Source organism: Gavialis gangeticus, unplaced genomic scaffold (genome assembly GCF_001723915.1).
Source record: "Gavialis gangeticus isolate Ggan-Ray unplaced genomic scaffold, GavGan_comp1, whole genome shotgun sequence".
NCBI classification, from domain to species: domain Eukaryota; kingdom Metazoa; phylum Chordata; order Crocodylia; family Gavialidae; genus Gavialis; species Gavialis gangeticus.
In genome coordinates, this window is record NW_017729022.1 from 178,449,542 (window position 1) to 178,465,218 (window position 15,677).

Below are 15,677 nucleotides of genomic sequence, written 5' to 3' on the forward strand. Positions count from 1 at the left end.
GGAGCATGTGTATAAATGTCTGAAGCAGCTGTTAGTTAGACTCCAAAATGAGGCTTACACTCACATGGCTCAAGCTGTTGCAAAATACCTTATTTGCATTGCCACCATATTGTCCCCCATCTAGGTACAAAGTTACATATAGAATTTTCTTTGACTAAATAGACTGGAAGAGAGTTAACATTTTTATATAGTCAATCCCATGCCTTCCTTTTAATATAGATATATAAGTAATGTTGTAAACACAAAATTCAATCTTCAGTCGCAACCCTTTACTGGGTATTTTTATATCTTAACTTAGCACAGAAGCAGAGACAAGAGAAATTTGGGGAGTGTAAAGAAAAGATAAAGGTAGCTTTGAAAATTAGTACCTTTTTTTCAGAAGGATTCGCAAAAGTTTCATTAAAACTTTTTTTTCAGATTTAGGCTTGTGCTTAGATCTATCATGGCCTGGGGTACAAATACAATAGACCAAAATCTGCTCTTTTCCACCTGACCAAATCTGGAGAAACACCTTTTATTTTAGCGAAATATATCAAATTTTACAGCAGAACAAATGAGAGCAAAATGTGCTTTACAGTAGACACGTCTACATGAGAAAGCTACTGTACAGTCCTTACTGCGCATTTGTATAGTACTTGAACTAGCAAGTATTAAATAAATGTGCAGCATTTGGAGTTACTGTGCAGTAGTACCACCAAACGTCTGTTAGGTGATGCTACTGCACAGTGGACTAATAATGCTACACAGTAGCATATTAGCACTCAGGGCTATAACACGCTACTGTGCAGTATTTTTGGCTACTGCACAGTCAGCATCTTGTGTAGATGTACTCAGTGTGTGTGTGTGTGTGTGTGTGTAAACAACAAGCTAGAGGGCATGGCTCTCCAGTGGCATATACAAACATCCAAGTTACTGACATCCCTGCTGTAACTGTAAATTGTAAGTAAATGTTGAATCTCCTTTTATTTAAAAAAAAACCCTAAAGGGTTTCAGCAAGCTGAAGTATCCTTTGCTTTTAACTTTATAGCCCACTTTCCAACACACATACTTGATTAGAAATCAAGTCTTTCACTGAGTACCTAGTGCACTTGGCCATCACAAATAGGCCTTTGCTTTTGAATGCTCAGCTTGAAAAATTGTGACTTAATTGCATTGCCTCTAAAAATTAGGCTCAAGATAATTCAAGGTTGCCCAAAACTGGACACCCAAAGTTACAGATAACTTCTTAAAATGTTGACTTCAGCGTGATACCACACAACAGTTTCTCAGTAACTCTTCTTCTACAGTAATCCCTCAGTTGAGGATAATTGTCTTCCATGATTGTCCTATCTGTGGGTCCAAAGATGGCTGACAAGGCTGATCCAGACCCAACGACTCTGCTACAACTTGGGCATGTGTTTCAACGTGCTGTGGGTAGCTCCAGATATTTGATTCAGTTAGCGACATGCTGTTTCTGCCACTACCACTTTTTCATCTCCTGTTGACGCCATAAGGTTTCAAAGTCCTGAGATCCTTGAAGCAGATTCTTCCTTCATTTGAGTCAGTCCTGTGTGATAGTCTCCCATGAGCTGATGTTGATGTTGCATTTTTTTCATGTTGGCCTTGAGGATGTCTTAACTTTATAGCCCATCTTTATAAAAATGGCAGAGAAAGCACTTAAGTATTCCAAAGGTACAAGACAGCAGGAGTACAATCTGGTTATTATAACCATTTTGTTTTTAGAATTTAATTCAGTCCTCAAGATGCAATTCCAAAGTATTAAAGTTCTTCCTTGCATCTTGGTATGATGATGATGATTACTTTTAACTACTAAATGGCATCCCTGTTTATTATGTATCATCCTTTTAAAATGTAACAAAAATGTCAAATTCATTTCTTAAATGTCTGTGTTTATAGAAAGCTGATGCTTTCTGCACACAGATGATAACACATTTTGCTATCGTTGAGTCAAAGAGCTTATCGGGATTCCAGAAAGGATTAGACATTTATATGGATAGTGAGAACTGCCATGGTTACATTATATGGGCTGTGTGTTTCAAGGCTAAAGCTAACACTAGCTGATAATAAATATGGGTTAGAAAGAAACTTCCTCTATAGGCAATTTTTCATAACTGCCCACAAAGAATTTTCATGCTGCTTCCTGTGAAGCAGAACCTGGTACTGGTCACTGCCAGAGACAGGATACTGGACCAGATGGAAAATGGCCATTCTTGCATTGCTTTTATATTCACCAGTATGAAGTTATGTATAAATCCAGGAAATCAGTCATTCTAACTTAAACTAACCTTCAAAAGCAGATCAATAGCAAATACATCAACTATATCAACTCGCTATCTCTTCGACTCACTCACTCTGTTTCTAGTTACAGACACGTATGTACAGAGCATGACCTTGCTGCTAATGTACATACGCTAGTAATATTTACTTTTTTCTGTGAAACTGACAGGTGGCTAAGTTATTAATGGGGTATGACACTGTGTACCTTATTTTATATGGTATGTCATTTGTTGGCAGTTAAGGCATTACCCCTTTTTAAACCAGGAGCAATGCAACTTGTAAATAAAATGTGTACGAAAACTTCACTGTTCCTGGCTTCACTAGCTACCTGTTTGTTCTGGGAGTTTTTTGAGGGTAGAGGTATGACAGTACGATGAGATTTTTAAAAATCCTTTAAAATTCTGTTGTAGTACTATTAATTGTAAGAGTCAAACCTGTATATGCTTGAAGAGGCCCATCTAGAAATAGCTTGCTTGATACCCTGTAGACCTAGACTAGGTGCCTTGTGGGGAATTACTGGCAATGTGGGAGGGCAAGGGTTCCTTGGGAGAGGGGCAATTGCTTGCAGGGTTTCCCCGTGTTGTAAATGTGTGCACTCTCCTAGAGAATACTCGGGACACACCTTTAGTTTGTGGGATGACTATGTTTTTTTCCTCCAGCTCTTTAGCAACAGTTCCTCCTGTATTTCCCAAAGTTGCTGGTCCCTTTAGTAAGCATCATGAGAGTGGGCTGTGCATACAGGCTGAGGAACAGGCCATGTGCAGGATCCATTGAAATGTCAGCACCCCTATTGCTGGTTTGGTCTTCATCATTCATCATTCTGTTTCTGAAAACTCTTAGGTTGCAGCTTCTATACTGATGGATAGGTGTATCAAAAATGCAGCTGCATTGGACAGACAGATTGGATAAGACAATCTAATTGTGTTGTTGACATGTTTGTTTGTGGCAGAAATTAATTAGAAGACATGTGGCAGAGGCCCTTGATGTTGGAAAAGCGCCAGACATTTTCTCCCATAACAGGCCTGAGGCTTACTATAGCTGAACAGCTAACTTTACATTTTCACTGTGGATCTGTTGCAGAAATCCCATTGATTATGTGCTGTGCCTCAAGTGGTGTTGGTGGTGGGAAAACTCTACACATAGCTCTTTTAGTCATCTATCAGTAAGACTGGTTGCAGGTAGCTAGTGCAGCTTTTACATATGTTCCAAGTTAGGCAGGAGTACTTTTTGCCACACTCTCCCATTAACTTCCTACTTTCAAATAAACACTGCGGGTCAGATCCAAATAATTCTCATACATGCCTAAATAAGAGTTGGATGGAATTTAGGCTCCTAACTCATAAAAAATCACCTGCATTGAACCATTGTCGGTGGCCACAAAGCTTCTAAGGTGTCTAGAATGATTAGGTGCCTCTGTTTTGACCTGAGGAGTATTTTTGCCCCCCTCCTTAGCTTCCTTTCCCATCTGATAATATGCAAAGAGATTCAATTCACTCATCCTGCTTATTGATTATAATGCCAGTATGAAACAAAATGAGAAACGTGAACGTCAAACACATAGCTAGACTTTTAAATCTTTTTTTCCAAAAATATTTCAGTTTCCTAGCATCTTGATTGAATTTACTTTTCTTCCTTTCATGCATAAAAACTTGTGGGCAGCATATTAGCTATTCTCTTTGCAACTTGGCTTTCAATGGCTTTAAATCAAGGCCCACTGTTTGAAAGCACCATCATGTAGCACAAACATATTCTTACAAATTTTTTGGATTTACCCAGTATTCACAAGCACAAGATAAACTTGATCATAGATTACCAGCCATCTGGCAAGGTCTTTCTGAGCAGCAGTGCTCAGGTTCCTCCTCTGTAATTCCTTGACGATTTTTCAGTAACTGTGCAACTGCATCAACATATTCACTTTTCCTTTTTTTCTTTTTCTTGAGACCTATGGAAACTATCAAAAAAAACTTTTTCAATAGGAAGGTCATTTTTATAAGTAGAAACACTGAAGTTTGGGTTAAGTGAACATTCACAACTAGAATGCATTAGCCAGAAGAAAAATAGTTGATTTTAGAAAGCTTGAAAGTGCTAAACTTTGTTTCACATTGTTGGCTTCTTTTTCAGGTTTTCTTTCACAATAGTCAATTCTACAAAAAAAAAGAAAAAAAGGAAAAAAAAGAGGCTTCTGTTTTCATTAAGGATTTTTTGCCATTGGTCACCCATGTTGATTTACATTGTCACAGAAGATTTTTCATGGACTACCCATGTATGCAAATATAAGCTAAGCTAAGAACTTCTAAACAGTCAAGCAGAAACGGATCCAACCAATACAAAACACTGCCTGTCATCTGCTGTTGTCCCTTGGCAAAGTCTGAATGATTGCAATGCTTCCAGTTTTACCAGAGATTAATTATGGCTTGAAAACAATATTTCTTATCCGCAGTTTTGGGGCTTTTGTTTGGTTAGGAGTTCCCTCGCTCCCTATCTCTCTCTCTCTTTGGATACTTCTAACTTCGTTCTAGAATAGATAGCTGCCTACTTTGCCAACCATTATATACTGGGGCACAGGTTAGCCACTCATGCCCACTGGCTAACCCGGGGACAGCTAATTAGAACTCTCACAGGTTACTTTTCTACCATAATCATACTGGATACAAACCAAGGATACCTTCTGTGATGCACCCAAGTTCTGAGCACTCTTCACCAGCACTTACACTGCTATTTTTATATACCAGAAAACAATAGGAAAACAAACAAAAAAGTGCTAAACTCCCAAAGTCTGCATGTGCCTCATTCTATATCCTTTGTCCTGCCACAACCCCAACCCTACTTCAATCTCATTCATTATGGTACATATATAAAGTAGATTATTAAACTCTTTTGGCACAGAGAATGTATCCTCCTAAATTCTCCATGAACCACTTAGCACACTTTTCAGCATTATATAACCATTAATAAACATTTCTGCTGCTGTGTGCAGTGGTTTGTCTGCAGCTTTTGTACAAATGTTTGGAAGTAGGTAGCTAAATGATGAAACGAATATATATCACTTTGTATTTTAGGAGACAACATTGAGGTTAAGACCTCTGAATCTTAATCCAGCATTTCCACTTCAGCTTCCAAAAACAGAAAACTGTTCTGGTTTGGATGTGGACACAGTCTCACAAGAACAATTTTTCTCATGGGAGTTCTGCCATTTTCATGCCAAAATTGCACAAGAATTGTTTATGATTTCAACCACATCAAATCCAAATGCAAATCCTGGCTCCGCTTCACCATCAAACCAACTCCCAAACCTCAGCCTATAACTAATCTGGGCCCAGATAGGAATGCTGCCTTCTCAGCACACCTCTAATTACTACTACGGAGCATTAGTTAAAGTAGCAAAATTCAAGTATAACTGAATACAGAAAATATATTGTAGTGAGAGAGAAGGGTTCTTCTGCTGAGCCAGCTTTCGGGGTCTTCCAGCGAGATGTTGCTGCCATTGGCAAGATCAGTTTGTTAACTTCACTCTGGATATAAGAGAGAAGCTGTAGCAAGTGGATAAAACAGAGTGTTTTCAGCAAGGGTGGCCTATCCTGCGGGAAAAAAACTTAGACCATATCTTACATTTCTGCTTGGATTTCAGTTACTCCCAGGAAAAGGATATGGCACAACTACATAGTGGCCATTCACAAAAAAAAATAAAATAAAATAAAATAAATAAATAAATAAATCTCCTTTTCCTCCCAATGGTATGAGCAGTGGGATTTCTGGAAACACTCTGCTCAAAGGAGGAAAATGGAAGAAGTCGTAAACTGGAAACTGGAATGACAGCAACAGCAGCTACAGACTTCGCTGAAGTTTCTGAGGGAGCAGCAGGCACACCAGAATCAGCTGCAGGTCCACCCCCCACAATAGTTTGAGAAAAGGCAACAGCAAGGTAATAAACACGATTTGCGCCCCGGGCAAACCCTGCAAGAGAGCTGGGACAGGGAGCCAGGATCCAGGAGTGGGAGTTTTATCCAGTCCCCTCCTGCTCCTGCTGCTGCTGCCACCACTGCTGCCAGCACATGCTCTGTTCACCTGGGCTCTTGCTCTTAAAGAAGGAGCAGCAGCTCTCCGTCAATGCATTGGCTGCTGCTACAAAATCAATGCTGCTGGGGCACAGAGGGGGAGGGGGAGAGATTTTGGCACTCCTCTTAAACTGGCGCCTGGAGCTGGTGCCCCTCTCACCCACTCCTAGTTATGCTACTGAATGGCAACCAGCCCAGCAGCAACAGAAACTGCAGCTGCTTTAGCCATTCCTGCATGGAAGTGCATGGTCTGAGTTGCTAATAAGTTCTTGGTCTCCCCCTTTCCTAAGTTGGGACCAGAAGATGACATGCAGCTCACCTGCTCACTTCAGAATAAGGAAGCCAAATTACAGAAAAGGTTCTTGAACACAGTTTTGATTTTTTTACTTGACCACAGTGACACAAAGTACCATACTGGGCATGAAGGTGTTGTTGTATGATATAAAGCAGTGAAGGCTGATAATTTTATCAAGTTGAGGATTTTCGATGAAAGTCCTGGCAGAGGTTTCAAAGCTGTTCTTCCTCCTGACTGGAGCAACTACAAACCTTCACCTGGAGCTTGGAGAATTGGGTGGCCTAGTGGCTCAAACCCATGCACCAAACAAAAAAAGGTTAATGGACATAATAATGAAAGAGCATGTTCATCCCCACTTCAGCATATAGAAAAGTATGTGAAAAATGAACCATCATAAAGTCTATGCTGACCACATCTCCACTCTAAATCAGGTGTACTCTTATGAATTAAAAATGAAGAGGTCTGACAGTTCCAGAGGTAGGGTGGCCACAGCCCTAGTGATGCATGGAAACTTAGGCATGTGAAGACATCTTCCCCTTATATGGTGTTGCAGAGTTATACTTTATACTGTTTTAACTGCTAGGGGACTCAAAATGGTTCTAGGCACTGTATAAGCACAAGAGAGCTCCTGACCCAGAAAGCATACAATCTAGGTTTCAGACAACACAACAGGCATATAAATAGCCAAAGAGGGCACATGGCATGGCGTCACAGAGCGTCAATGAAGACAGGTTTACAGGAGGTAGGAGTTTGCAGTGGCCTCACTACCTACAGTAATGGCTATGTGAATGTGTGTATGGCTGACAGCATGAAATCTGGGTGCCAGTGGGCTGCATTATGCCAGTGTAGTTGATAGGATGTCACATCTGGGAGATGAAAGCTAGGGTCGCACATTAATATGAGTCAGAGCTGAGGTAGTGTAGTAGCTGAAGCCACTCAGGTTATCCTTGTCCATGGAGACCCTCCCTCCCCCCAACCCGCACACACACACACACACACACCCCTCAGCTGTAATACACTTTTTATTTAGGGGTGGAAAGGTAGAATCAAATAAATTGCACCCAGGTCAGAAACTCAGTGCATCAGACTGCCCAAGGGTCTTAGGAAGAGACCAGAAGTACGTTCCCAATCTTCCTGATTCAAGCAATGCTTCAAAGTTCATGAACTTCACTCAGACAAGAAAAACTATAAACAGTCTCCTTGCTGTGGTAAGTTATCTAGGTCCCACTGAAGCTAATGGCATGATGATAATTTAAACCAACTTAGGATCTGCCTCCCAGTCTTCTGGCCCTGAGAGACTTACATCATGTCCACACTGCCTCTGTGCCATGCCTAAAGGTAGTGCTATGCTGCCCAATCCACCTACACACTTCTGCTCTGTGGGTGCCAACACCAGAAAAAGAAGCAATGCAATAACTTCAGAGAGGTACTCAGTAAGTACCCAGCACTGCTCTTAAGCTCTTCTGCTGCTTTATCCTGTTAAGAGATAGTGACATATTGTGACAGACTTAGCTAATAACACTATCCAGGATACCAGAGGTGGGGAGGGTTGTTTGAGCTAGGGTCCTTGGAGAGGGTAAAGACAAATGTCTCTTTAGGGAAATCTAAGGACTGGGCAAACTTGGAAAGAAGTCCCAGGCTGAGGTTTACATTTTTGTTGTTGCTAAAATTACCAAAAAAAGTCAGACCTTGGGAAAAGATAAGTTTGGACTACCTATAGCATGTATAGATGCTGCTCAATTCAACGAAAGGATTTCTCCTATTTATGTATGTTACTGACAATTCTGAAGTCAGGCACCCTAGGATGGTGCCAAAAAAGGGTTTGTTCAGATTAGCAGATGCTGTTCTGTTTGTAAATTTTAGTAGAAAACTGGTTTTCATAACATTAGAAAAGTGAATAGATTCCTTGAGTAAAACATTTGCCGTGCCTCCACTTTTGGACTTAAAATGACTGTAGCCCTCAGGGATAAAATGTGTATGTATGCACACCCACCCCCAGTCTCTACCTCATGGAGCTGGATCAAGGAAGGATCATGGGTGAAGCCACTGGATGGGTGCTCTGTGGATCCATCTGGTGTTCCTCCCATCTAGCCAAGGGAATGAGTGTCACAGAAGCTATTACAGACCTATAACCAGTTGCATTAGCAAGTCCAGTGCTCCTCTGTAACCCCAGGCAAACTTGGGAGGGACAGCTCCTTCTGCCTTGCTAGGCCTGGGGAGAGTCCCAGATTACAATGTAGCCATTTGGCCTCTGCTTTCAGGAAAGGAGGTGGGCTTAAATTTGGGAGTTTCCATTGGTGCATAGGCATGGATAGTTTACTTTGTCCCCTACAGCATGGACATTTTACCTTGTAAAGGTAAACATGCGTAAAAATAAAATTGCTTCAGAAAGTTGCCCTTCACCGCTACATTCAAATTTGTCCACAATTTTGCCTGAAATAAAAGTGTCTTGGATTACAGAAGTGAAAATGTTTCATACAGGGCTTTTTCCCCACTGGAGAAGTAAACAGCAGTCTACAGATGGAGAAATTTTGTCCAGCCTGCCACATCTTTTTTAGAACAGCAAGTTACGTTTATAACTGAGATGAGAAAACTTATTTTACTTTAATGTGTAGATGTAAGACTTAACATAGCACCACAAGTGTCCAGTTCCGCAAAGCTTGATTAAATCATTACTTCTCTAACAACAGCAACATGTTTATATGACACAGGACCTTATCCTTTACATCTCCATTTATTTGACTGATCCATCATCACATGAACCATTCTATCAACCTTACTTTTATGAGTTTGATTTGGGAATAAAGCCCTGTGTATAGTGTTTATCCCCATACAAAAGCTATGCCTTTTGTTTTACACTGTGTGTATTAGAAGCCTTAAAACTTTAAGTATATTTTACCAAACTGTTCTAGCTTTAAAAATTATTTTTAGAAATTAAAATGCATGGATTTTACTTTCGAGATATTGACTCAGGATAATATGGAAAGAAATGTTACAATTATATTCCTTCTTTGTTTAACCTTCCAGGTATGGCTGAGAATGGGTTGAATTAAAGAACCAACCTCTGCCATGTGAGTGTAATTCTAAACTAAATTTGTTCCCTCCACCTTTTTTTCTTCTTATTAACTTGACATTGAAATAGATTAAGTAAGCTATAACAAATGTACTCCAGGAAAAGCAGTAAGTAATGTTCTATCCTTCTTTATCTTAGTATTTCTTAGTACTATAATTTCCTTGTAGTGTAATCAAAAATGAAAAGCCAGCACTAAATAAATAAAGTGCTACAAACATTAATCTAGTGGTTGTAATTATTAATTGATTTTTTTTTACATTGGATGATATTCAAAACTGTAGAATTAGAAATGTTACCAACATCAGAATAGTCAGAGGAAGCAAATATAAGCTTAAACTATTAAAAATATATTTGGGTTTGTTTGGTCTTTTTTCCCCCCTTCCATCTAAAAATCCTTAGCTAAAGGAATAGATTAAAAAAGAGAACTTTAAAAGTTCCCCTGATAGTTACAGATGGTTTAATCTTTGGAACCTATTATGTGTTCATTTTCCCTTCAGCATTAATTATACATAATTACCTCCACTTTACCCATACCCTTTCAAAAAGGAAATCTGTTTACATTTTTCACATATTTTATGTAAATGTAAGATTTTTGAAAAATATAGTTTATAGGGATGGGGCTTCCACTTTGAGAATTTAAAAAAAAGGGGCGGGGGTCAGAATCCAGTGAGGAAAAATGTTTTTCTTTAAGTTTCTCTAATGTAGCTTAATTACTTTTAAACTCTGGAAACAATTAGGTTATCATCCTTTGAAGTGAGACAGAGAACTTGTCATGCTGGGAGCAGAATGCATGTCATTGTTTTCTTTTTGTGCGGCGTGCACAATATTTTCTGAGGTGTGTTTGTTTGAGGGTGTTGGAAAGTGAACTTAGTGCATCCTACTTTTATTAGAGGCAAATGTGAAATAAATTTGCATCAATATTAAAAGCATCGAACTTTCAAATAGATGCATGATATGGGCTACAGAAGTCAATACTGAAGGATGTGAAAATTATAACTTACATCCTTATGGAAACAGATATTCTGGTTAAATACACGTACTGCTGAATGACACTGATACTGTAGAAGATTGAAGAGGATTGTTCTCACTTTTCAACCTCATAATCTCATTCCTTGCACAAACCACCAAATTGTATGATCCTATTCTCCCTCCCCCTGTCCTTTTTCCCCCCTTACTGTCAGGTGCTTTTCCTGGGCATACGGGGATCAAAGGAAACCTAGAATATAAGTGGTTATTGTGAGCTTGAAACACTATATCTCTGAACATAAGAGAGAAAATGGGAAGAGGATGCTGACTGCATTTTGGCATCTCTGGATCTGTTGGTATTATCGTAAAGAGCAGGTGGGGGCCGATAAGCTCTCACAGGGTGCCTCATTAAAGGCTAACACAGTGACTATTATTGGATCAGATCACATCAGGTGGAGAGGAGCTGAGCTAGCTGAGCCTATGCTGACACCTGAGGCAGCCTACTCTGCTCTGACCTTGGCAATCAACTGCCAAGGTCAGCTTTAATTCCTCCATCTGGCTAGGAGAGATCTTGGGGTAGAAAAGGGAGAAGAATATGTAGCACTGACCACTTCTACCCAAGGACAACTTCCAACCCAACCACCCAACCCAGGTGTTGAGGGGATGTGCCTAAGAAAGGGCTGCCTTTAGTGAGCCAAAAAAGAAGGGTGGGAAATGCCCATCCCTGTTCTCAGAGGCAGAAATGAAAAGTCTTTCTTTAGGGCACTTGCACCTTTTGCAGTAGGAAGGCTCCATCCCTTCTCCAGCAAACAGCCTGGCTGGTGGAAAGCTTTGCATATTGTTTCCCTCGCTCCTATCTATTAACAAACAAGGAGTTCAGACCTGACACCTTAATGCTCTCATCTGCGAATGCTCTTGCTATTGTGAAAGCAAAGGTGGGGGCAGAGCACACCAAGCAGCTGCTCCAGACATTCGTTCTGGCTCTGTGTGTGTGTGTATTCCCCCTCCTCTGCGTGTGCATGTGTGTGTGTGTTCCCCCTCCTGCCTATGTGTATTCCCCCTCCTGTGTGTGTGGGAGGGGGGAGTGTATTCCCCCTCCTTCCCTGCCTGAAATAAATCCTGCCCGCCTGCACGTCCCAAACAGAAAGTATTTATTTATTTGCATGTCATGTGTATAATGTGGTGGAAACCAAGACTGATATTTGTGGTTGGGAGAAGATGACTTTCACCTTTCAGGATCACTCTCTTAAATAAAAAGGAATTGACCAGCTCTGGGCGTAAGCATTTATCTTGAGTTTGTGGTCATTATCTTTATTATATTGCCTTGGCAATAAATAAATCTAGTAGTTACTACCCCACAATAAAACTGTAGTGTATGGGACACCTCACTATTACTTTCTTAATAATCTGCCACCTCTTTACCTTTAAATCTTTCCAGCCCTGTCTTCCCCCTTGTCTACAAGGATCTATCTTCACCCCTCGAGGTGCAGAGCGCGCTGCTCATTTTTATACTTTGTGATCACAATAAGTTTTCCTGTCTAGACTTTCCATTTTTCCTCCAATTTCCCCGCTCCCCGCCTGAATCCGCTCCTCGACCCCCAGCGGTACTTTCCAGGGCTTCAAGCTTTTGTCATCCCACGTGAGCCACTCTTAGGAGGCTTGCACTGGAGCTAGGGGAGAGTGCCCAAATCCCAGCAAGTTTTAGCTTCAGGTGAGAGCCGGCACTGAAAACCCTGGTGCAGGGGCACCCTGGGCCATATCAATCGCTTGCCCCCGGGTTTCCCAAGACATCTGGCCACCGTCACAAGAAGCTTTGTCAGTCAAAAAAATAAATCAAACTCCCGACGGGGTCTCTGGTCTCCTTGTGGGCTGCTTTCTAGCAGCAAAAAGGTGTCCAAGAAGCGGGGGAGCACGGCAGAGCGGGGATCCCGGCTGGCGGAGACAATGGCTCTGCTGTGCATGGGCAGAAGGCGCCTGGCCGTGGGGGGATTAGCCGCTGGGGAAGCGGCGGAGCACCCGGCTCCCGGGGGATCGCTCCGGCTGGGCACCCTAGCGAGCCCCCCTGCACCCCGGAAGGGCTGGGTGCGGTGCCAGGGGCTCTCCCTCCTGCTGCTAAGCCCCCTCCTCCTCCCGGCTGTTGGGGGATGCAATCCCTCCCTGAGGACCAAAGCCTGGCTGCCCAGGTCTCAGCATCCCAAGGAGCAGCCAGCCCAGGGACAGTCCTGAATCACCCCCTCTTCAAATAACCACCCCGCCGCGCTGCACCCAGACAGCGGCGGCAAAAGGATCCCGACCAAATGCCACCCTTCCCCGGGAGAGGGGTAGCAGACAGGTTAGATCAGGAAAGAAAAATAAACAGAGGAGGGCTTGCCTTTCTCTTCCTTTTGTCTTTACTCTTGGTCTGTCAACAAATTGTCCTGATGACCACCCGGGCTAGGCTTGTTTTTGCTTTTAGACAGACAAACAGCGCCAGATCCCAGGCTAAACACTGAAAACGAGCCACTAAAACCCATTACTGAGCTGGTGAACTCCTCACCTTCCCTCCTGCTCTTTTTTTTTTAAAGAAAATTCCAAGCACAATAATATTTATTTACAGTCACGATGCTGCGCGTATGTTTCTTTTAATTGTATTTTACCGCGATCATTCAGCCTTGCTTTTAAAACAAGCGGGGTGGAAAAATATTCACATTTGGGACGGGGGGGGGTGCGTTTTTATTTATACCTTTGACATTTAAAAGAGCATAATTAATTTGTCCTGCTTGCATTAACATTGTTGAGGAAGGTTTGAGAAACCTAACCAGCAAGAGGGGGGAGGAGGAGGGTAGGGGGAATAGAAGCTCGCCTGCAAAGGTTGGTATTTTTTTTCTTTCAGATGTGTAATCAATCACTCGACTAGGAGGCAGCAAAATTGTAAAGATTCGATAGATTAAAATGCAAATGAAAGGTAGAAAAAGAAACATTAACATGGCAATCAAAGATTTAATAATCGTAAATCTCGGTGGGTTTTTTTGTTGCAGCTGCAGTTTGTGTGTGTTTTTTATGTTTTAATCATGTTCGTTCTATAAATAAATAATTTCGGAAACGAGACTAATTTTTCACTATTTTAACCGTGGGCTATGGCACTAAATATATATGTTTTCTAAAGTATTGCAGAGTCTAATTGCAAAGTATAATATCAGATGGCAAAGGGTGAGCTCAAAACCAGGAAACGGTTAAGTTTGATTAGTTCCCATTTGAGTTTGAAGTGTGGAGATGAATCTTACTGCTTACGATTATTTTATTTTCGAATTAAAAGCCTTCCTCCTTGTGAAGTTGTCTTTGAAATCTGAATGTGCACGCAGAGGGAAACAACTGGTATTTCTTTACATTGATCATGGTAGCACTGATTTTCACTGCTGTGGGAAATATCAGGGAAAGAAATTAGAAATGCCTGAAAAAGAGGTTTGATTTGACTGCTGCAGCACAAACATTACCCCCAAACTCATTTATTAAAGGATTGTTTCATCTTCAAAAATCACGGACTGAAGGCTTACCGATGTAGCAAACCAACAGTAGTAACTGGATAGCAAATCCAGTTAAACACTCTCATTTGATCAGCTGGAGTATTTGTTAGAGAGGGATGTTGCCTTTTTTTTTCTTGCTGTAGATCTGCATTGAAATGGCTATTACACATTGACTGTTTTTGTTTCTTACCGTATGTAGAGTCTGATGAAATGGTCTATGTATGGGCTCGGGTAGAAATGTACCTGAATAGTCTCTAAGCAAGAAGCCCCAGAACAATTCTTTTAACATTGGAGTGCAACACATGGACTTAATTTTGTATTTCAGGAGGGAAAAGAGTTAATCTTTACTTCACTGGTAATCTTTTTTGGAGTAGTGGGATAGCGAAGGAGGGAAAAAAAATCCTTGTCTGGTCACATTTTCTTTTTAATAGGGTGACTCTTTTTCTCCGTGTATGATGTGATCAATGTTAGGTGGACCATCTCCACTACCCCAAATTAAAATAAAAAGAGAAATACAGAAAATAGGCTGGTTTTGCAAAAACCCTTACTTAAACGTGGCACAATGAGTTGGATCTGTCTCCTTCCCCGCCTCTGGCTAAACAAATCAAGTTTTCACTGTTTAGATATCCCTGTCACAGCCCAATATCGCATTTAGTTTAAAATTACACTGTTTTTTTCCTCCCTTCTCCTTTGTGTTTCCTCCTCCCTTATTTCAGTTCTCAGCAACACGATGACTTGATTTCCCTGAGATTACCCAAACTCGACACAGTTCTTGTGCTATGCTGCTTAACTACTTAAATACTCCCTTTTATTGGCAAATGAACTTCATTTGGGGCTTGGGAAGTTGCTTGTTTATTTCGGGTGCAGAAATGTGCAATGGATTTTTTTTCTCTTTTCTTTTCTTTTTACATTCTTCTAGTAATCAAACCTTGAAGCCGTCACCCACCTAAACCGATGTGATCTAACAAGAAGATGGTGATGATCACTCCAATTTGCAGCCCCTATTAATTAAACTGGAGTGCGGGAGAGAAAATTGGGGGTTAACTCTGGTTCTTTAAAGTAGTGACGCTGGTAAATGCTTCCAGATACGGTCTTTGCGGATTTCTCTCTATAGTTTCATTCGTTAGATGGAGCTGGAGGTAGCTGCTACTTTTGAAGAGGGACGCTGACACTTATGCACAAGTTAGATTTGATCACTTGCAGAGAGTACACGCAAAGTCTCCCGCCCCGCCTCGCAAAATAGGAAAGGAAGGGGGGGAAGAAAGCCCTCCCCACAATGTGGCTACATTTTCATTTCGTTGAGATGCAAGACAGGTACTTGATTTAGCATTTCAGCAAAAGGTTACACAAACCGCGAGTTTTTTTAGAAGTGTTGGGGTGTCCCTCCAGGGTCAACACTAGATCAGATGGGTTTTTGTTTTGGACTTTTTTTTTTTTTTTTTGCATGCGGGCTTAAAGATAATGAGTACTTGTATTAAGGAGAGAGAGAGGGACAAACAGTACTTTGG

At 41.2% G+C, this 15,677-nt stretch overlaps 1 long non-coding RNA gene across 1 annotated transcript in view; it reads right to left on the minus strand.

The window, feature by feature from the left end:
- LOC109296932 overlaps positions 1 to 4,219 on the minus strand; it is a 64,225-nt gene extending 60,006 nt beyond the window's left edge. The window contains exon 1 of the long non-coding RNA XR_002097110.1: positions 4,050 to 4,219. This is a non-coding gene — a long non-coding RNA (uncharacterized LOC109296932). The remainder of the gene's footprint in view (positions 1 to 4,049) is intronic.
- Between the last annotated feature and the right edge of the window lie 11,458 nt (positions 4,220 to 15,677).